The sequence below is a fragment of the Harpia harpyja genome, chromosome 11 (assembly GCF_026419915.1).
Source record: "Harpia harpyja isolate bHarHar1 chromosome 11, bHarHar1 primary haplotype, whole genome shotgun sequence".
Lineage (NCBI taxonomy): Eukaryota > Metazoa > Chordata > Aves > Accipitriformes > Accipitridae > Harpia > Harpia harpyja.
In genome coordinates this window covers 8,951,769-8,970,883 of record NC_068950.1, presented here as the reverse complement: position 1 = coordinate 8,970,883, position 19,115 = coordinate 8,951,769, and positions in this window count along the sequence as shown.

The following is a 19,115-nucleotide window of genomic DNA, read 5'->3' as shown; positions in this document are numbered from 1 at the left end:
GCTTGGGACCGAGGGGGGATCTTCTACACTTTGTTATTACACCATTTCAGGAGTCTTCCTTTCCCCTGGGGCTGGTTGTCCTTGGAGCACCCTCATGCAGGAAGCAGAGGAGGTAAGCAATACAAAAACTTGATTTGAGGTCCTGCAAATCCAAACAAATGTCTCGCAGATCCCCAGTCTCTTGTGTTGTGGATTAGGCCCATGTGAAACGGTAAATCCCTGTCCTAAAATTCCTCAGGCAAACTCGGAATCATGGCAGTTTTTGACTGATGGCAAACAGATCACTTGATAACTCTCAGTCTTATTGACATAACTCTAAAAATACGCTGCAAAGTGTAAATAATAAATGTGTAGTATCTGCACTGGAGCAAGTAAACACTGCCTGATGTTGTCTGATATTTCACTGGCAAGGTGTCCTCAGTGATGCTCCAGCAGAATAATTTTCCAAACGAGTGACTTGCGTGACAGGTGGATGTGCTGAGCTAATGCAGCCGTGCACGGAGCTGGTTCTGGGAGAGGAGGCGCGTGGGGCTGGCATGGCTCTTTGCTGGAGACAGCAGCGAGCAGACCACGGTGGGTGCCCTCCTGCCGGCTCTCAGCAGCTCGTCGGGGAGGTGCGAGAAAGTGCCTGGCAAGCTCGCCTTGGGCTTGCTGACACGGGTGTTTTGCTAAAAGCTTTTTTCCTGTGTGGTGTGGATATATCAGCTTCTGAGGCTGAATGACACACTGATTAATAATTCATGCTGGCAGTATTGACTGTTGGGAGCTAATCTAAGAACGCCTCAGTGAAAGCCGTTAGTACATTTGCCCGGGGTGAAGAAGCTGTCTTCCTGCTCAGGTGCTGGGGTTATGCAGTAAAGATGGTCTCCTGACGGCAAGGTGGCTGCTGGTGTGCAGCCAAATCCTTTCCAGCCTGGCAATTGTGGCAGCCAAGACCGTGCTCCTTGTTATCCAGAGTTTGCTCCCCTTCTGCTTTCTGGGGTGTCTCAAGGTGGCTGGAGGCCCAGGCTGTTACCATGGTTCGTAAGTTGCAGATGGACTCTTGTGCCTGCTGTCTCAGAGATGCTGGGGTTTGAAATCCTTCTGTGACAGGATGGTCTCTGGGTCGACTCTGCGGTTGCTGCTCTGGCACATCATTGCGTGTAGGCACAGTCTGTGATCTTCCCTGGGGGGCTGCAAGGCAGGAAAGCACACACAGGCCGAACTTGGCTGGCCAATCTACCAAAGGACCCAGAGGGACCTTGGGAACTTGGCTAGCAATGTGACCCTGGTGGAGTCACATCCACCAAGAAGTGGATGTGACTTCCAGGAACTGGGAGACCACAGTTTGCATAAATGTGGATTTTAAAGGAATGAGGGGCTTTGAATGCTGCTGTGATCCTGGATGGAGGGTGCCACCCTCATGTTGTCTGTTGTGCCTGCTTGGCAGAGGTCTTCCTTCCTTGACCATGTGGAGACAATGGAAAGTCTCTGAAGTTTCCATGGGGTTGAACACCCTAGGGCTGTACAATAACAGTCTGCAATGTCTGTGTTCATGAGTGGCAGACAGAGGAGACCTGTGATATGTGTCCAGGAGCCCTAGGGAAACTACTCTTAGCTACAGCAGTCAGAGCCCCGCCAAGATCTGCCTTTCCTCTCTCCTTGTCCTAGTGCACAGTGCAACATTGCACTGACTTTTCCAAATAAGATGTAAAGCTGAGCTGATGTGTTTTTGCAAGCAAAGCTCTGTTAACAAGAGCAGGGATGTTAACCTTGGATCCCTGCCCAAATTGAAATGGATATAATCTCTAAATGGCTCATACCAAAATGAAATCCACTTACAAGGGAATGTTTGTTCCTTTCTCCCCTGCAGTGTTGATGTGTTGAGCACAGAGGGGACAGCAAGTTGGGGGTGGGTGAATTTTGTGTTGATTGTGGTAGGGACCAAACCAGCCCTCTCTCCTCTCTAGACGGATATTGTTCTGTCTTCAAGAAGATATGACAAAAATGAGCTGGAATCAAGCAAAAAAACCCAGAACAGTCCAGATCCTGACTGAAGTCTCTGTTTTGATGGACTCTGGATTAGTCCTGAGCTGTGCTATCCTTCATGGGAATACCTTATACTTGGCATTTTCTGAGATGCCACAGTCCCTGGGCCAGGGTTGTGCTGTCATCCAGCTCTGTGATGGAGAGTGCTCCAGGCTGGAGTAAGACTCCAGAGCACTTGGCTCAGAGATGGTGTTCCTCTGTCCACCCTGGTGTGGGGGAAAGCAGCTGGGATCCTGGTGGCTGTGGTTAAAAGGAGCACTGGGGACTACTCACCACGAGTAAAGGCTGTGCACCATGAGCCTGGGGAAGGGCAGTGCCTCGTGCAACTGATAGGTTTTATTGCCTGCCCGCGCACCAGGATCAGGTTGTTCCATCACCCAGGAGGTGTCTGGTGGCATAGTTTGGAGATGCAGTACTATGCTTCACCATGCCTTAACATCTGGGTAGTGGAAAGTCTCTGCCTGTGTCAGACATTTATGTATGGACTATAGCCCTGTGAAAAGGGATCCCATGGCAGTTATTAGCCACTGGAGGAACATGGATGAGGGGGAATGTCACATGCTTCCCTTCAGAGAGTCCTGAGATGGAGAGCACGATGATGGGGCTGAGCAGCACTGGGGAGAGGACTATGGAACGAGCAGAGAGATGAGGTCTCACTGCCATGGTCACACTGAGACCTCGATGGGCCCAGAAGACTTCATGCTGAGAGGCAGGAGAAGTCAGTATAACAGGCATTTCCCTGCCACAGTGCAGCAGGAATAGGGTGGTGAACACAGCATTATGCTAGGTAACACAGCTACGTATATATGCATAATAAGATGGAATAAGCTGGGTGTCTGAAACAGCAGTGTAAGCACTTGATGCTGGGAGATGTCCTTCAGCAATGCAGGATCTCGATGTGTTTTGGTTGTCCAGCAGGACCGGACCGAGTTCTGGGAAGATGCTTGCAGCTTCAGCTTCACCAAACACTTGCTCTGGCTAATGCAAATGTTGCTTTGGAGATGCTGAGAGGATTTTCTCCCCCCCCTCTTAAAAAGAGCATATGTTCTCACTACTAACAAGCAGGTTTGCGAAGAGTCTATTTTTAAGATGATTACAGGGTATCAGTAGCTGTTCCAGTGTCAACTGTCGGTTTTGTTTCCTTGTCGGCAGTAAACTGTTGGCAGGTTTGTGCACCAGAGGTTTACTCCTTCCCAGCTGTAATTGCACAGCACAGAAATTATCACTTGCTCTGTGCATGCCTCTGCTGGTTTCTCCCTCTGAGCCTGCTGTTCACAAGCAGCTCCTCCAAGCACTTTCTACCCAGTGAAGAGCCATGTCGTGGCATTTCCTGCTGGCAAAAGGCAAGGCCTGGCTAGCTCTAACAGCAGAGATGAGACTAAATGTGGCATTATAATACACATATACTTGATATCAGTGCATCCCGCTTTGTGGCACGGAGGAGGAGCCCAGAACCCAGTTCCTCTCCCAGTAAGCCAAATGCAGAGACTGGTTTTTGCAGACAGTTTTCCCCATGTGTTATATAAAATTATACCTACAGCCCTAGCTGGGATCCTCAGGGTGTTGAGCATAGGTGACCTGGTGGCTGGGTCTCCGGAGAGCTGGTGCTCTTCAGCTTGTGCATGTGTCTGGCACGTAGCTCAGTCTTTCTGCACCTTGGATCCCCATTTGACTGGCAGTCAGAACAGCATGGCCAGTCTCCACCAGGCTTTTCTCCACATGGCCACAGAGAATTTGAAGTCCTCTGATGCTCTTGTGAAAGAGGATGTGAAGTCCTTCTGCTACAGCAAAAGCTGTGTTTGCTAGAGGGCACTGGAGTGTTAACTCATGCCATCCCTTTGTCCTGCTACCGTGCTGCTAAAACAGAGGTAACTTATGGAGGAGGAAGCAAATAGGATCCTTTACTGAAAATTAAGGAAATCACATTGTAAATGGTTGCATCCTTTTATTTTTTTTTTAAGAGTCTAAATAAACCCATGATTTGTGACTGCAGCTCTGCACACAGAGGTGACGAGGGAGTGCAGTGGGAAGTGTCAGCTAATGGGAGCAGGGCTTGGAAGTCCCTTTCCTTACCCTGGAGGGCACGTCCGGTAGGAAACAGCCGCTTGAAGTATACTTGTTCCTTTTCCCTTGACACGGTGGGCGGCTGGCATTGTGACGATGCCTGGGTGTGAAGTTTGCTCCCTGTCCTTCAGTGCAAGTCCTTGGCACACCTCTGGGTTCAGACTCGGCCTCTCCTCCACCCTGAAAGTTTCCAAGTGCCACCGAACCAATGGGAGAGAAACAATTGTTGTGTTTCCCAGGCTGACACCTCCCGCTGAGCAGCCTTCCCTGCAGGAACAGCAGTCCTCTCGCGTTACTCTGGGGACACGACGCCTCGGTGCTGATGGGACCAGACAGGATCCGTCACTGTGCTGATGTGTCTCCTCCACAAAAAATCCTAAATGACACCAGTGTCTGAGAGACGAGGAACAAAGAACAAACAAACAAAAATATCTGTTCATTTTGCTCCCCTCTGGTCATCTGTCATCCAAATCTGGAGTGGGGACTGTGGGCTTTGCTTTTGGAGGAGGGCTTGGGTTTGGGGGTTCTGCTGGGGATGTGAAATTGGTTAGCTTTTTTCATGCGAGACCAACAAGCCTTGCAGGCCAGAAGACTGCTTCTGCTGGACTGTGTTTATGGGCTATCTGTCCCTGGTTTTAGCTTGTTTCTGGAGTGCGGGATCCTCTGACTGGTACCATAACCAGTCCCTTGCAGTAGGGCAAAGAGGGGATGGGGCAGGGCTCAGCGTTGCTTGTGCCACAGCATAGGGCCACAGAAGAACAGGCATCGGGAGGACCTTGCCAAGGTCATGCGAGTCTGTCTCCCTGCCCCCAGGTAAGATCAACTCTACCTATGTCGTTTCTGGACTAATCTGTTTTTAAAGACCCTTGGGGATAGAGGTTGCTTAACCTCTTCCAAGGCTTCTAACAAGAATAATGTAACAAGCATAGAAAGTGTGTTGGGCTTTTTCTCCCTCCCCCACCCCCCTGTCTGACCTAATCTTTCTTGCCTTAATTTTTAGCCTGTTGTTTATATTCTGTGGTGGATGTGGCTGAAAAAAACCTTTCCCTTCCCATTTCTTGCAGGCTGTTTGAAAGCTGCTCTTGGATCAATGGGGACCAACTGGGATGGCTGTGCTCCTGTGCAATGCGTGTGATAGATGTGTCACCCCTGGGCTCACACTCTCCAAATGGTCCATTTCTGTCTCAAAACAAGGTGGCCAAAAGCAGAGCACCAGACTTATGATGAAAATCAGCCCTTTATGGTGAGAACCTGAGATATTCTTGCTTGAACAAGATAGATGGGGAACCTCGCCCAGCTGAGGATGCTGACATTAAACCTTCAAGGCATTGTGGCCTTAGCTCTTGAGAACAGTGTCTCTTGTTCAGCTGGGCAAGGAGATTTCTCCCAGATGTGTTTTCTGGTTTTAAATTGGCTGGCAGAGTTTTCTGCTTTCTTTACATAGACAGCTGCTATTTTCTAGCTTCAGCAGTGAAGGTACTTTAAAGTTGGGTGGGTTAGTGCTTGTGAAACAGTCTAGGCTGTTCAGTTTCATAGGATTTAAGACTGACTTACTGTTTGTGTCCTGAATGTGCTAGGAAAATTCCTTGCTTTGCCTGGAGGCCATTTCACACTTATATTGTTGGCTTGACTCTCCCTTTGTGTAAGTTGTTCAAGTTGAGAGTTGTTTGTTCCATAACAACCTCTTCTTGTCTGTGATAGCAATATTTTGGGACCTGCCCTGATCGCAGTTTTGAGTGGCACCACTTCAAAGTGTGCTGGAGCTACCTGTTCTGGAGAAAATGGAGGAGACGCCCAAGGCAACCTGAAGAGTGTTGCTGTGGGAAATGGCGGTGCATCTAACTGAGGTAAGGAGACTACCAAGAACATGACAGCCAGCCTAGAAGCACACAAATTATGTAAGGATAGCTGGACTAAAACCTTGCAAAATAAAGTCTTTATGGCTTTGTAGGCTATCTTCAAGCAAATGATTTTCTGCGGACTTCAGAGAAGAGTTGTGAAGAGCTGGCTGAGCTGAGCAAAGCAAAACACAGCTTCTGTTAACCTGAGAAAACAAAACATCCAGTTCTTTAAAAATGCCCCAGTCCAAGTAGCTGGAGTCCTGGAAAACAGCCTTAGAAATAAATAACCTGTAGCTTTGACTAATTACACAATAAGGCCACCACCTTCCCTTCCACAGGCAGATGAAGCAGGTTGGAAACTAAGGGTACTGATGACAGCAGAGCTTGTGATGAAAGCACGGGGTCTTGTCCCTGGGCAGCCCCAGTTAAGAAAGAAATACATCTGCAGGCACCAAGTCTCCTGCCTGCTACTGGGACTGCTCACTGGTGATGACATCTCAAATATGTTTTAATAACAAGCGGCTGTTAATAAGCACTACCTACTTCACCAGCTTAGATGCATGTCTTTAAATTTAAACAGGATTAGATAAGGTAGGGAGACTATTAAATACCCAAATGAACATTAAGCAGATATATTGGAGGCTTAACAACTCTGCAGCAGATTGTTAAATTGCTCTAAATATTTCCCTACTAGTCTGGGGGTATTTAATTAAAACAACCCCTCTAGTCCTCTGTAATGTGCCTAGCAGGCCTACAAGCCCTGCACAGGGCGGGACCCTAATTGGCAGCGTTAGTGTAAAGCTGAGCTGTGCTTGAGGACAATTAAAAAAACAACAGCCCCCCCCCCCCATCCCACCCTACAAACCACCCCAAGCCCCTCTAATTAGTGTGAGAAATGACGACAAAACAACTCCGAGTGTCTCCAGTGACAGGTGCACAAATAACAAGGCTGATGAAAGATTTTGCAATTAAGATTGCGCTATGAAGATTAATGGGATATTTTCATAAACTGATGTAAGATTGCCTATAACCCAGTCGCCTCCACGTAGCTCCATCTCCTTCTCACCAGCCCTTCTGTATCTCTTATTTCTCAGATTTCCTTTGCCCATATTTTCCAGGTTTGTGTAGGTCTTTGTCCCCAGCACTTTTTTCAGGTTTCTGATGTTTCCTTGCATTTTCCTCCTCTTGTTTAGGTTGGTGGTGTCTAAATCTTAGGTTTCTTCTCTATTTAAACTTGTGGGGTGTCCACATGGGATGTCTGTGTGGTGTTACTCCATCGCAGGCTGTGTTTGCAGAGCACAGGGCAGTGGATGACTTGCAGGTATTTCTGAGGTAGCTCAGCTCTTGTGCTGCTCATGGTGTTGCTGCGTTGTGAAAGAGGGACTAGGGCATACAAAATTGTCTTTCTAGCCTGGTTTTCCAAGATGGTGATGTTTCTACCATTGTGTTCAGCAATTACTTCGCTTTCCCATTTATTTATTTTTGGGTGCTTTTTTGGAGCTGTTTGACTGGTTTCCCCAGCAGTGATGGATAATGATCTCAGAGAGATTAAGTTCCTGCTAGTCATGTGGAACGCATGGCTGGGTAGCAAAGGGAGGGTCTTAACACCCTACTGGGGAAGGGCATACGGTGTATGATCGACCTTTATTAGTGCCCCGAGGATCCAGCTGCAAAGCACACATCTGGCTTTAGAGCTACGTGTGTCCATGGCTTTCCGGGGCCCATGGGTTACACTGCCTGTGCCTCTTCCCGGCCATGTATCCCTTGAGCATGCCAGTGATCCTATTAACCCAGATTAAATGTGATGTGGCCACTGCTTGATAGGAAGGATTAAACTGGCAGAGAAGTAAACTGAGAGCTGGACCAGGCACCCCTTCCCACGCACTCTTCAAAGAGGGAGGGAGATTTGCACCTATTGCCCAAACCCACTCCTTTCTCAGAGTCGTTTGCCTATTGCTGCTGTCATTGCTACTTCATTACTCCTAATTGCCTGTTACTCTTGATATCTCCAAGGCAGCCTAGTACACAGGGAATTTACATTTTTAATCTAGTGAAAGCAATGATTGGACACACAGCCTCCGGTCCTGGTTTTCTTCCTCTCTCAATTGCTGCCATATACCAGGTTTGATGTCTGGCTTTGCAGTCTGTCTGTGCTTACTGGCTGCCCCCCCCAGGTAAGCCCTTGGTTTTCCTTCCTGACCTTGTCCTCAGCCCCACCAGTGGCTTTTTGCTGTGACTTTCCTGCAAGACCTAAGGGAACTTTGTTAGGGCAGTGGGACACAGGCTCTATGGGGGACATTAGGGACATTAGTTCTGTCTGGCTGGAGTGGACTCTTTCTCGCTGCTTGCTTTTTCCATTGCCACGTGTCTGTCTAATGATGTGTTAGAAGAGGTGCCTGCCCAAACCTGCAACCCTGATTCCCCCAGGGCTCTCGCACCAGCCATGGGCCCCAAGGCTGCCCAGGACTCACAGAGCTAGGGATGTATAATCCCATGTGCAGGGATTTCAGAATAGTTGTACCTGGGGCCCCAAAACCAGTACAACCACTTCCACACTGTACTGGTTGCTAACTGCTGGCAAGCGTGTAAACAAGACCTCAGTGAGTTGCTGTTTGCCTCCTGATTCAGAGGCTCTCCTCTGTGTTTCCCCGTGCCTCTATCTCTGGTGAAGGGACTGTAAATTCTTGTTTCCCACAGTTTGTGAACAGTCTTTAAATGAGAGTTAGTGCAGGGCCAGCAGCTTGTTTCAGCCACTTCTCTGTGCAGAGGGATGCTGTGCACTCCAAGCTCTGACACCCTTTCTATAGGGTCCATGTGAAAACCTTGTCCAGCAAAAAGGCAGGAGGATTCTAGTCTCTTAAGGAAGAGGCACTAATTGGTGGTGACACAGAAATGTAGTTTTTCCTGAGCATGGTATCTGTCTGACAATATTCCACTCACCAAAGCAAACAAGCAGAAATTAGGTCTTTCTGTCTCTTGTCCATGAGCCTTTTTGACTTGATATCTCGTTGTGTCTACTCTCTTTTTAATTGCTCAGCTGTTGTCCTATTAGTGTCAACACTTGGCGCAATGCAGGGGTTATAGCTGAAGTGCTCTGGCTGGTGTTGTGCGGGGTGTCAGCCTGGATAAATACAGTGGTTCTTCCTGTTCTCACAAATCTCCTTTCCCATCCCCTCCTTACCATGAAGATGCTGAAGAAAGTCAGCAAAAAGTTAGTGTAGCTGCAGCCTTCAAATGTAGGTAGCCTTCCCTCCCAGGTCCTTGGCTTGCTGGTCCTTGCAACCTCCTCAGTGTGTTCCCAATGTGACTAGCTCTTTGGGGCTCAATGTAATTGTTGCTGGGTCAACTCCAGAGCTGAGGTTATGTGGGAAACCAGATATGCTGAGCAATGAGGCTGGCTGCAGTGAAATGGTACTCTGTGGTTTGGGATAATCAGGGTCTTGTAGAGCCAGAAAATGCTCTGAAAACTTTCGGAGCAGAGGTGCTGCTGTGGTCCTGTCTCACTGGGTGTGCAGATCTGCAGGACTTCTGAAGGTACAACCTGTCGCCCATTGCAGCCTGACCTCTTGGTCTTGTGTGTTAGCCTCATCTCTGTGTGGTGATCTTGAATGCCTGGCAGCAAGCTGGCTGGCTGGCTGGCTGGCTGCCTGTCTGTGCTTTTTCCCCCTCTAAGTGTCCTGGTGGTTGCACTGATGCTTGGCTCTAGCAAATTAACCTTTTGGGGAAAGTCTCCACCTTGTTAGCTTCTTGCCTGGGCTACTAATAACTCCTGAGAGGCTAATGCTTCACGGTGATCCAGAGCAGCCAGGCAGCCTGCCTTTTCCTCTTTGCTGTTAGTTTCCTGGTGCTGGTGGGTATGTAGGGCAAGGATGGGAAGACATCAGAGTCCAGATCTACTTTATGGGTTGAGCTATCCCTTGCTGCTGCAGTCTGCTGGGACAAGGGAACAGAACGTGCCTCATAAGCGATTGTCCCTGGAAAACCGTTCTTGCCAAAGGCTGCACAAAACTGCTTTCCTACTCCCTGGAAGAAGCACAGATGGTGCCAAACTGAGCCTGCCAAGGAGCAAGTCCCATTGTCCTAGTCGCCTGTGGTTCTGCTGTGACCTCTGTCACTGTCTCCCTCTTTGCCCTAGAGAGCTCAGAGCAATGTGTGGTTGAGCCTTCCTGCTCTGTAGGGAGGTGGGGGCTATCCAAATGGATGTGCCCTGACCCAAACGGTCCCCGTGATTAGTGCCAAACAGGTCTAAGCAGATACTGGAGCCCAGTGTGGTAAGAGGTGTCAGGAGATGCGGCAGCAGAGCCTTGGGGGACCCCTTTCCTCAGTCCCCAGCCTGGATGAGACTAGTCCTGAGGAGTGAGCAGGATGTGGTCCTGCCATTAAAGATGCTTTGAAACAAGCAAACACGTGGGTGGGAAGGGAATTTGTGTTGCAGGGCAGATTTAATTCTTGGTATTTTATAACCCGAGTGCCTGACTTTTACAGATGTGGTTTTACTATCCCCTCCTATCTTAATAGCTATTTTATAAATATTATTATGAAGAAGTCTTGGTGGTAATGCTAAAGGGAAGCTGGGCTTTGTTTTATCTGAATAGCGCTTTCTTCCAGCTTGGGATAAGGGCTGTAATGCTGCAGAATGAAGCTGAGCTGGAACAAAAGAAAATCTATTCATTAACTTAAATCGTAGTAATTTTAGCATGACCCAAGAGGAGCCTGGTGAATCTAACCCTCTATTTTCCCACATCCTTCCTAGCAAGTGCCTTTCTTTCTAGCTGAGGTTTGAAAGCTGGCTCACTTCTAGACTAGAGTGAAATTTGGGGTGGATATTTTTTTTTTCTTTAAGATTAGAGTCAGTGCTGTTACAACAATTGCAGTGGAAAGAGGAATGATTGTCATTGTTGATTTTGATGTGTAAAAGCTGAATTTAAGTTGTCCACTTACCAATTTCCTAGTTATTGGATTTATTTTTTTCATGATGCTTAGTCACAGATCTCTGTAGATGCTGTCGCCCATCCAGGGTAGGAATCACGGCTGAGACCTTGATTGCTTGATCCCTCTCTTCTATGGACATGCCCTTGATTTTTGTAGGACTCTGCATTTTGTGGTGGCAGTGAGAGGTCAAACCAAGACCTAGGGGAAGAGAGGTGCAAATGACTGCTCAGGCCGGACTGAAGGGGACCTGCTACTGCCAAGGCACGTTGAGGAGTCCTGGCCCCTGGCCTCCCACAGTGTGACCAGGCTTACTAAGAGACCCTGGACCTTTCCACTACCATGGGCCAAAGCCAGAGCTCAACTTCCCTTGGCAGGTTTTTATTGCTGGAGGTTGTTTGTTTTGTTCTGTTTTTTAAGAAGCAACTACAGTTTGTAAAGATGAGTGGATAGAGCAACGTCTCAGAGGAAGAGGAGGGGGTTCCTGGGGGACAGAGGACTAGAGGGCTGGGGACACAGGAGGTCACAGGTATCTGCTTTCTGCATCTCTGTTTCCCAGTCTGTAAAATGGGGGCAAGGAGGTTGATAACTTACATAAGAGCTACCGGCACGCAGTATTTTGTAAAGGCTCTGAAAAAACCTTCTGGATGGCAAAGCACAATGGGAGCACAGACAGCCTCATCACTCAGACAGCAAACTCCTACGTGTGAAAACGTGAGCTGGGAGTTTGACGTATCTGCTACCCAAATGCTAGCAGGTGACGAGCAGATGGGGCCGCCGGGCGCTTGTCTGAGGTCTGCCTGAGCAGAAGGTGGAGGGGGAGTGGGGATCCGAGCACTGGGGCTGCTTTTTGTGTGTTGTCAATAGCTGACACGTGGTTCTCACCAAAGATGTAAAAATAGAAGCCGTTGGCTTGTGCGGGGCTGTGGCACAGCACTGCTTTATCTGGGAGTTTGGATGTCACGCTCTCCCAGTTATTTATAGGCTTCAGGCAAACCTTGGGAGAAGGATGAGAGGAACAGAACGTAGTAAACGTGTCCCATGGTGGTTTTAGGCCACGGTGGTGCCTGCTGGGCTGCGGGTACTGGGAGTCCTCAGTCTTCTCGTAATGGTGTCTCTGTCAATCCTGCAAGGACTGACACAGGGAGGGAAGTCCATCTTCAGAGGGGCTCTTCTTTCTGATCCATGTGCATGACCTGCCTTAGTGACGATGTGGATTTAAACATGTTGGGGAAGAGACGGGGGTGGATTGAAGGAGTTTATGAAGAGCTCTGCAAAGGACAGAGGCAGCAAACAGCTAAATCAATGTGTTGTGTTTTGGGAGTGGGGATCTGCTTTTCTGGTAGGTAAACCAGCAGAGCAGTACATGTACCGGAGGGTTATGTCTTGCTGCAGTCTGGAGTCCTTTATCTGACAGCCTCTTGCTGTACCCTGTGTGGTCCCAGTCAGTTTGCACTATGCAACCTCCCATACTTCTATTGTTCTTGAAATCGCCAACTATATGCCCCAGTGCCACCCTCATGGTGGAAGGGAATTGGGTATTAAAAGCCTCAAGACATACAACCCCGAAATCTGGTTCCCACCACAGATTCTTCTCCTGAGGCTTTGGAGCTCTTTGTGTGTCCATGCCTTTGTCCCTCTGCCCCAGCGCAACCTCAGGAGAAGCTGGCTGAGGCTGTGGGAGCAGGATGGCTGGGCTGTTGGATGGATGGGAGCACTGGGCTGGACAGATGAGAGCCAGCAGTGTGGAGGGAGCCAGGGCATGTGAGCTCTGCTCGTGGAGCCATCTGTGAGCTTGCTGGGAGGTAAACTGAGAGGTGCAGATGGTTGGGGGGATTGGTGACCTCTGTAAGCTCGGCCATTGGCTTGTTGCTTCACCCTGCTCAGGTCGTCTGACACGGGAAACCAAGGCAAGAGGGTGAGCCTGAGACTCCAGACACCCTCCTGCCTGGAAGCCTGGAGAAAAAACCCCCATGCTTCCCTGGGAAGATATCCAGCCCTTCCCTGCCCATCTAGGGCTGGGAACAAAAAACAGGATCCCCTCTGGACTTGCCGGTGGGATCATCCTCCTCTCTCCCCTTCCCCACAGCAGCAAGGTGTGCCAGTTCGCAAGCCATTGAGAAATAGATGCCCATGGGTCCCCAGTGCTGGTGTTAATGTGATGGGGAGAGGGGCCAGCACACCTGATGGTGGCTCGGAATAGGAGGCAAATGATTACAGCTGAAGAGGTCGTATACCACTGTAATCCCGAAAAGAAACATTATGATTCATCATTCCTGATGTAATGTCATCTGTTTAATAAAGCCGTAATTCTCTCTGTGCTCATTTTTAATGGGGCTGTTTAAGTAATGGCGTTGAGTTTTCTCTTTCCCAACCTCCCCCCACTCCCATACTAAGTAGGGCTTGGACCGAGCACTTGAAAAGAGCTATTGGAGCTGAAGACTTTTTTTATATTTACAATATCTTTCGGGCCGTAGCTGAATAGGGTATTATTTATGTCAAATCACTACTTACCCTGAAATATGGGGAGAAGGAAAGCCAACAGCTGGATATGGTAATGAGTAAATAAACCATGTGTCTCCTTAATGATAGGGACATGAATTTGTGCCGCATGGGGAAACGGCCAGTGATAAGATGTCTTTCACTGGGGCTGACCACAGAGCAAGGACACCCCAAAATTTATGTTGCTGGAGGGTTCCCTTGGCAGCTTGCTGGGAAGAACAATGGTCTGATGGTTTGGGGTTGGCTTCGCTGCCTGTTCTCTGGAGGGTGTTGTCCATGTGCAGACACAGCAGCGTTTGCTACCTCTGGCTTGGTGGCACAGTGTGATTCTTCCCACGAAAACCTGCATCTTGAAGTTGTGGTTTCTGTGGATGTCTTAGAAACTCTGGGTTCTTAAAAGAGAAATCCAGAAGGGTCATTTTGGGAAGAAGTGGTGGGAACAGGAGTGTCTGTGCCCCCGGTCCACAGGGAGAAGGTGTAACTGTTCTTACTGTCTGTTTGGTTTTCTTCAGGATTATTTTCTGTGTGTGGAGAGAAGCATGTCTGGGGATGTAAATTTTGAATGCATGTGTTTGACCACCTACAAGTGACATCAGGTGTCTGTCTTCACTAGTGCAGAGTGGCAGGAGTGTTTCTGTCTCTGGGGATGTGTTACAAGGGCAAATCCAGTGAGTGGGCGACTGATGCAAACAGTTAAAGGAGAGGGCAGATGCTGAAGGGAATTACCTGAAGACAGCAGAAGGCTGAAGACCCTGTTGAAGTAGGTATGCCAAGGTCAAACTTCTTTGTGCATTTGGTCTCCTGTGCAAGGGAAAAAGGTATTTTCATTTTGTGGCAAATCAGGGTTTGCGTGAAGTTGGTGTAGGGTAAAGCTTGGGACTACAGCCCTTATACCGCAATTAAGGTTCATACACACGGACATATGCAGAGGCTGTGGGAGTTCTTGTGGCTGAGCATCCCTCTGTACTGTGTGGTGTACAGACACAGGACAGAAGGTCCCTGTCTCAAAGAGCTGATGCACCACTAGGTGAACATTGACATGTAGCCAGGTGGGACCATTTCTCTTGAAGTCAGTTGTATGCCTGGCTCTCCGTGCCTGTAAGAAAAATAAGACCTGCCAAATTGGATGGATCATTTCTGATATGGGAAACTCCTCCTGACAGTGGCCAGGAGCAGATGCTTTGGGAGTGTATGAGTGCTGGGCATTTATGGACAGATCCTTCCCACTATATCTACCTGGCTTTTGGCAGCCCTTGATGTAGGGACTGTCCTAAATAAAGGAGTCTCTTAATGTCACAAGAGAGTTGACTTTCTGCATGAGAATTATTTAACCTTTCGAAATTCATTCCTATGCATTCACTGCGTGTACATTTTATTGAAAAACCAAGTCATCCCTGCCCTCTACCATAGTCCTTCTGAAAGAGAACCAGAGCTGTAACTTATTACAGCTCCTTCTAAGGTGCTTTGGTTTTGTTTGAAAGGGCCATTAAAAATATTACACCTTGCCACCTATAGATTGCTTAGCTGGGAGTCACACATGAAGGCCAAAAGGGTTTTATTTGAGAATGTGCTGTTTTGCCCAGATTTTTTTGCCTAATTCAGAAAGCAAGGTCACTGGTTTTAAGAAGCCACAAATTAAAATAAAAATAACCTCAAGACTTGTACAGTTTTTGTGGCTAGCTGCACTTTGTATTTTTCCCTACAAATTTTAGATAAACAACAGGCAGTTTCCAACTATCTCTCCAGTTATCATACCAGGAGCAAGAACGGAAACAAATAAGGAAACTTGGAAAACAACCCCATAAGCACCTTAAAATACCCCATGCTCAAAGCAGTTTCTACTTTTGTCCCATCCGGTGGTAATTTATCACGGTGGAATTAAGCAGATACGGAAGCCAGCCCTCTGTTCTTTGGAGGAGCTGGGAAAGGCAGAGGGCTGGGAAGGTAGGTCCTGTCTGGATGAGGACTGTGTTATGTGTTATGGGGGTCATCAGGCTTCCTGCAGGTCCCTCCACCGTGTCTTACAGGCTGGGTCTCCCATGCGGCTTCTGCTGGAGCTGCATCCTGTTTGGACCATGGGATTTGGTGCTACATGGACCTGAAAGGAAGGTCAATGGATGTCATGTGAGGATACTTGGACTCTTGCCCAGCCTGTGGAGGTGAGAGGATGTCTGGTGATGAAATGGTTGGTGAGGTATCATGCTCTACAGCTCAGACATGGCATTTGGGACAGGTCCTGGCTTTAATATCCCTTTCCTCCCCTTCTTTCCTCATGCTGCTCCTCACCTACAGAATGGGGGTGATGGTTTTCATCTGCCTTTTAAAGGGTTTTAGATCTGACATGCCCAAGGGCTGAGGCTTTCATAGGGGGATTGTTGCGAATTTCCCTGTAGACATTGAAAATATTCTTTGCTCTTGGTATAACTCAGCATAGCTTGGTCTGAACACCTGCGCTCATGTCAAATGCCACCTAATTCCACCCATGGTCTTGGTTTGGGCTCAGTGGAGCAGAGGGCTGGTCTTCATTACTCTAGCCCTGTATAAGCAGCTGCTAAGGCTGAGTACCTTTCGTGCAGTGAGAGGAAATTGTTTCTGCCTGCCTTTTATGTCTGCACTGTCACCTGAGGAGCCCTTGCTGCAAGCTACCAGGGCTGTGCTCACATGGCTTAGAGCGGGAATTGTAACCAGCATGTCTTTCCTAAAGCAAATACCAAAAATTACATCTAACGAATGCTGTTGAGAGTGTGAAATTTGTGGGTAAATCATAACAATGTCCATGGGGTCAGCAGAGAAGGATAAACCTGCCACTTACAGATGTTCAAGGCAATAAAAGGGCCTGTAAAGAAAAGCCCTTTGTTGCCAGGCAAAGCCACAAGCACAGAATTGCACCGTGCCTGGGGCCTCCCACTTTCCTGGGAAGCAGGGAAGGGGTTAAGTCTGGAGCCGAGCACTCAGCTTGCTCTGTATTATGTCCAGGTGGCATGACGTGTGAACAGACGAAAGATAAAAATCGCAGCGGATAAAATCACAGAGGAAATGGCTCTGTCTGAGCCCGGATCACGACGCCTTGCGCTGACCCCACAACCTGAGCTCCATCAGTCAAATTGTCCTTCCCTTGACTTCTCACCCCATGCTCTGCTGCTGCTGCTGCTACTCCATAAAAGAGGAGGGTGGTGGGAGGAGGGGAGAGGCGGCTCAGCCCGATGACTAAGAGGGTCTGAGGACACAGGTCAAGTTCTTTCTGCTGGAGTCTGGAAGGGAAAGCTGAGTACTCTACCAGACCCTGCTATAAAACGATCTTCCCCATAAAAGGACCGAACAAGTATCCGGAAGGCGAGTGCGGTCCTCGTCTTGCCTTGGCTGGGGATGGGGGTGGTGGAGCAGAGCCAGGCTGCCCCGGCTGTCAGAGACCCTTGCTGCCCAGCACGGAGAGCAGTAGCAATGTGTTAGGGCTTGGGGTTTTGCTTTTGAGGCTGTAAGATCTGCGACTCATCTGTCAGTCGGTCCCTTTCTGTCCACCCCAGCCAGCTTGGCAGCTGTGCATGTGTTAGCTCTGCTGCTTGGAGGTGAGGGGAGAGACCAAGCTGTCTTGTGCAAGGATGTTGCTGCACCCTCAGTGTCTGGTCACCTTCAGGAGAGAAAGTCTTTGAGGGCTTTGATCAACACTGTGGGCATCTCTGGGGGGAATGAAACTCCTCAGTCTCCTTGTTCATCCGAGACAGGTGGCATCAGTGACAGAAATAAAGTGTGCCACTGTCCCAGAGCCAGGCAGGCACAGCTGCGGGGAGAGGCACTCTCCAGGCTGGATCACGCCTTGCTCTCAAAGGAGCCATGTTCGCTGCAAGGGCTGGAGGATGCTGGAATTTGCTCCTTTTGTCTGATCCAAAAGAGCCTAGTTTTGGGGAAGGCCTTCTGGGCACGCTGCATAAGACATCTGTTTTACAGGGTGTTTAGGACGGGGCTCAGCTCAGGCTTCCCAGAACTGGGAAAGGCTGGGAAGTGGTTCCCAGCGGTAGCTGGCTGAGTTCCCCTGCCGTAATTATCTTTTGCAGCCCTGGGATCTGAGTGTTACCAATGACACTGTGCTAGGGCAATAAGAAGTGAAAGGGAGTTTTTAGGTGATGAGACTCTAAACTGCTCTGTGCATTAAAAAAAAAAAAAAAAAAAAGTGCTTTGTTCTCTCCTGTGGTATAAAGATGGAGGGGACCACAGCTCTGGTGGCTTGTGGCTTCATGTTTATATGGAATCTTGTATTTTCAGTTCAGCTTTAACTAGTTCCCTGTGTATTTTAGTTTAGCTTAACTCAGCCTGGTTTAATTGGAATTTATGCACCAGAATAACCAAGCTGGTTTAGAGCTGGCACCCCCTGAGCTGCAGGTGGGCTTTGTTTTTAGAGATGCCTGCAGAGGTATAGGAGACTACCACTGTCTCTAACTTATTGGGAACAGAGCTAGGGTGGTAATGTGCTTGGGCACCAGTTGATGCAGGTGCTGAGGAGCCTTCGGTCAAATGGGGATTGTGATTGAGCTTGGGTTAAGCAGCTGCTGAGTTAATCACCCAGTCTGTGTGCATATGAAGCCTGTGGGCACTAAAGGAGCTAGTGCTCTGAAGTCAACATATGCCATGTTAACCCATCCTGGGGCTGGGTGCACCTGTGGTGATGCCTGGGGCTCGTGGTGGAAGGTGAAGGCTTATAAAGCCCTCTCCTTCCTGGGGCTTTGCTCCCCTGAGGCTCGTGAGGGCTGTTGGCCATTTATCATTGCCTGCTCAGAAGTATGTACAGTGACAGGGTGAGCACCTCCAGACTGAGACGTGACCTGGTAAAAGGAGGATGCATGTGTCCATTAAAAATTGATTTAGAGCTTAATGAGCATCACGCCTTTGCCTCTTCTTCCTATAAGGAAGGTCAGGGTATAGTGACCAGACCCTATCTGGGAGCAAAGGTGTGTCTTGCCTTTGACAACATATGTAGCCAGAGCAAGCGGGCTCAGAAAATGCAAGCAGTGGTTGAGAAGACTGAGGACTTCTTCCCTGTCCTGACCGAGAAGGGAAGGGGTAACCCAGGAGCACACACTCTGCCAAGGATGTGGGGAATGTCCACAGAAATGGACGTGACTTTTGTGGGGGGGCAAGATGCTTGTCTGTGAGCAAAGCCACCTCCCCACGTGGAGGATTGGGCGGCTGCATTTCAGGTTCCTGGCAGGCTCTGTAGATCGTCTCCTGCTCAGCGAGCAGATGGGGAAGCCCATTTGTGTACATCTCCACTCCCGGAGAGGCTGGAGAGCATCACCACTTCTCCCCGGGGAAGGCAGCTCTGTGGCACGACCTCCCACCTGGGGAAACGAGATCAGCAAATGACTCCTAAGTAGCATGTCCATCACTGTCAAATTGACCACGGATGTCAAGCGTGAATCGGCTGTCCCCGCAGCGCGGCTGGAGCCAGCCCCTTAGCTGGCTGAGTCGAGCTGTGCTGACTCCCCGTGATAGCATTTTAATGTGAGGGATGACAGAGGCCTCCAAGTTAATGTCTGCAGAGAGGTGACAGTTTTGAATGTCAGCCAAAGTGGAAGGCCTGCCTGGAATTTTGCGAAGAGTGAAGAGGATGGGCATGAAATTAGCACAGGCAACCGTGTCTGCCAGCAGCCTTGTGGCACTGATGCCTGGTGCTCCCGAGAGCCAGCCACCTGAGCAGACCTTCCCGCTTGGACCTCGGAGGATGACCCGTGTGTCTCCCAACGCGGCTCTTCCCAG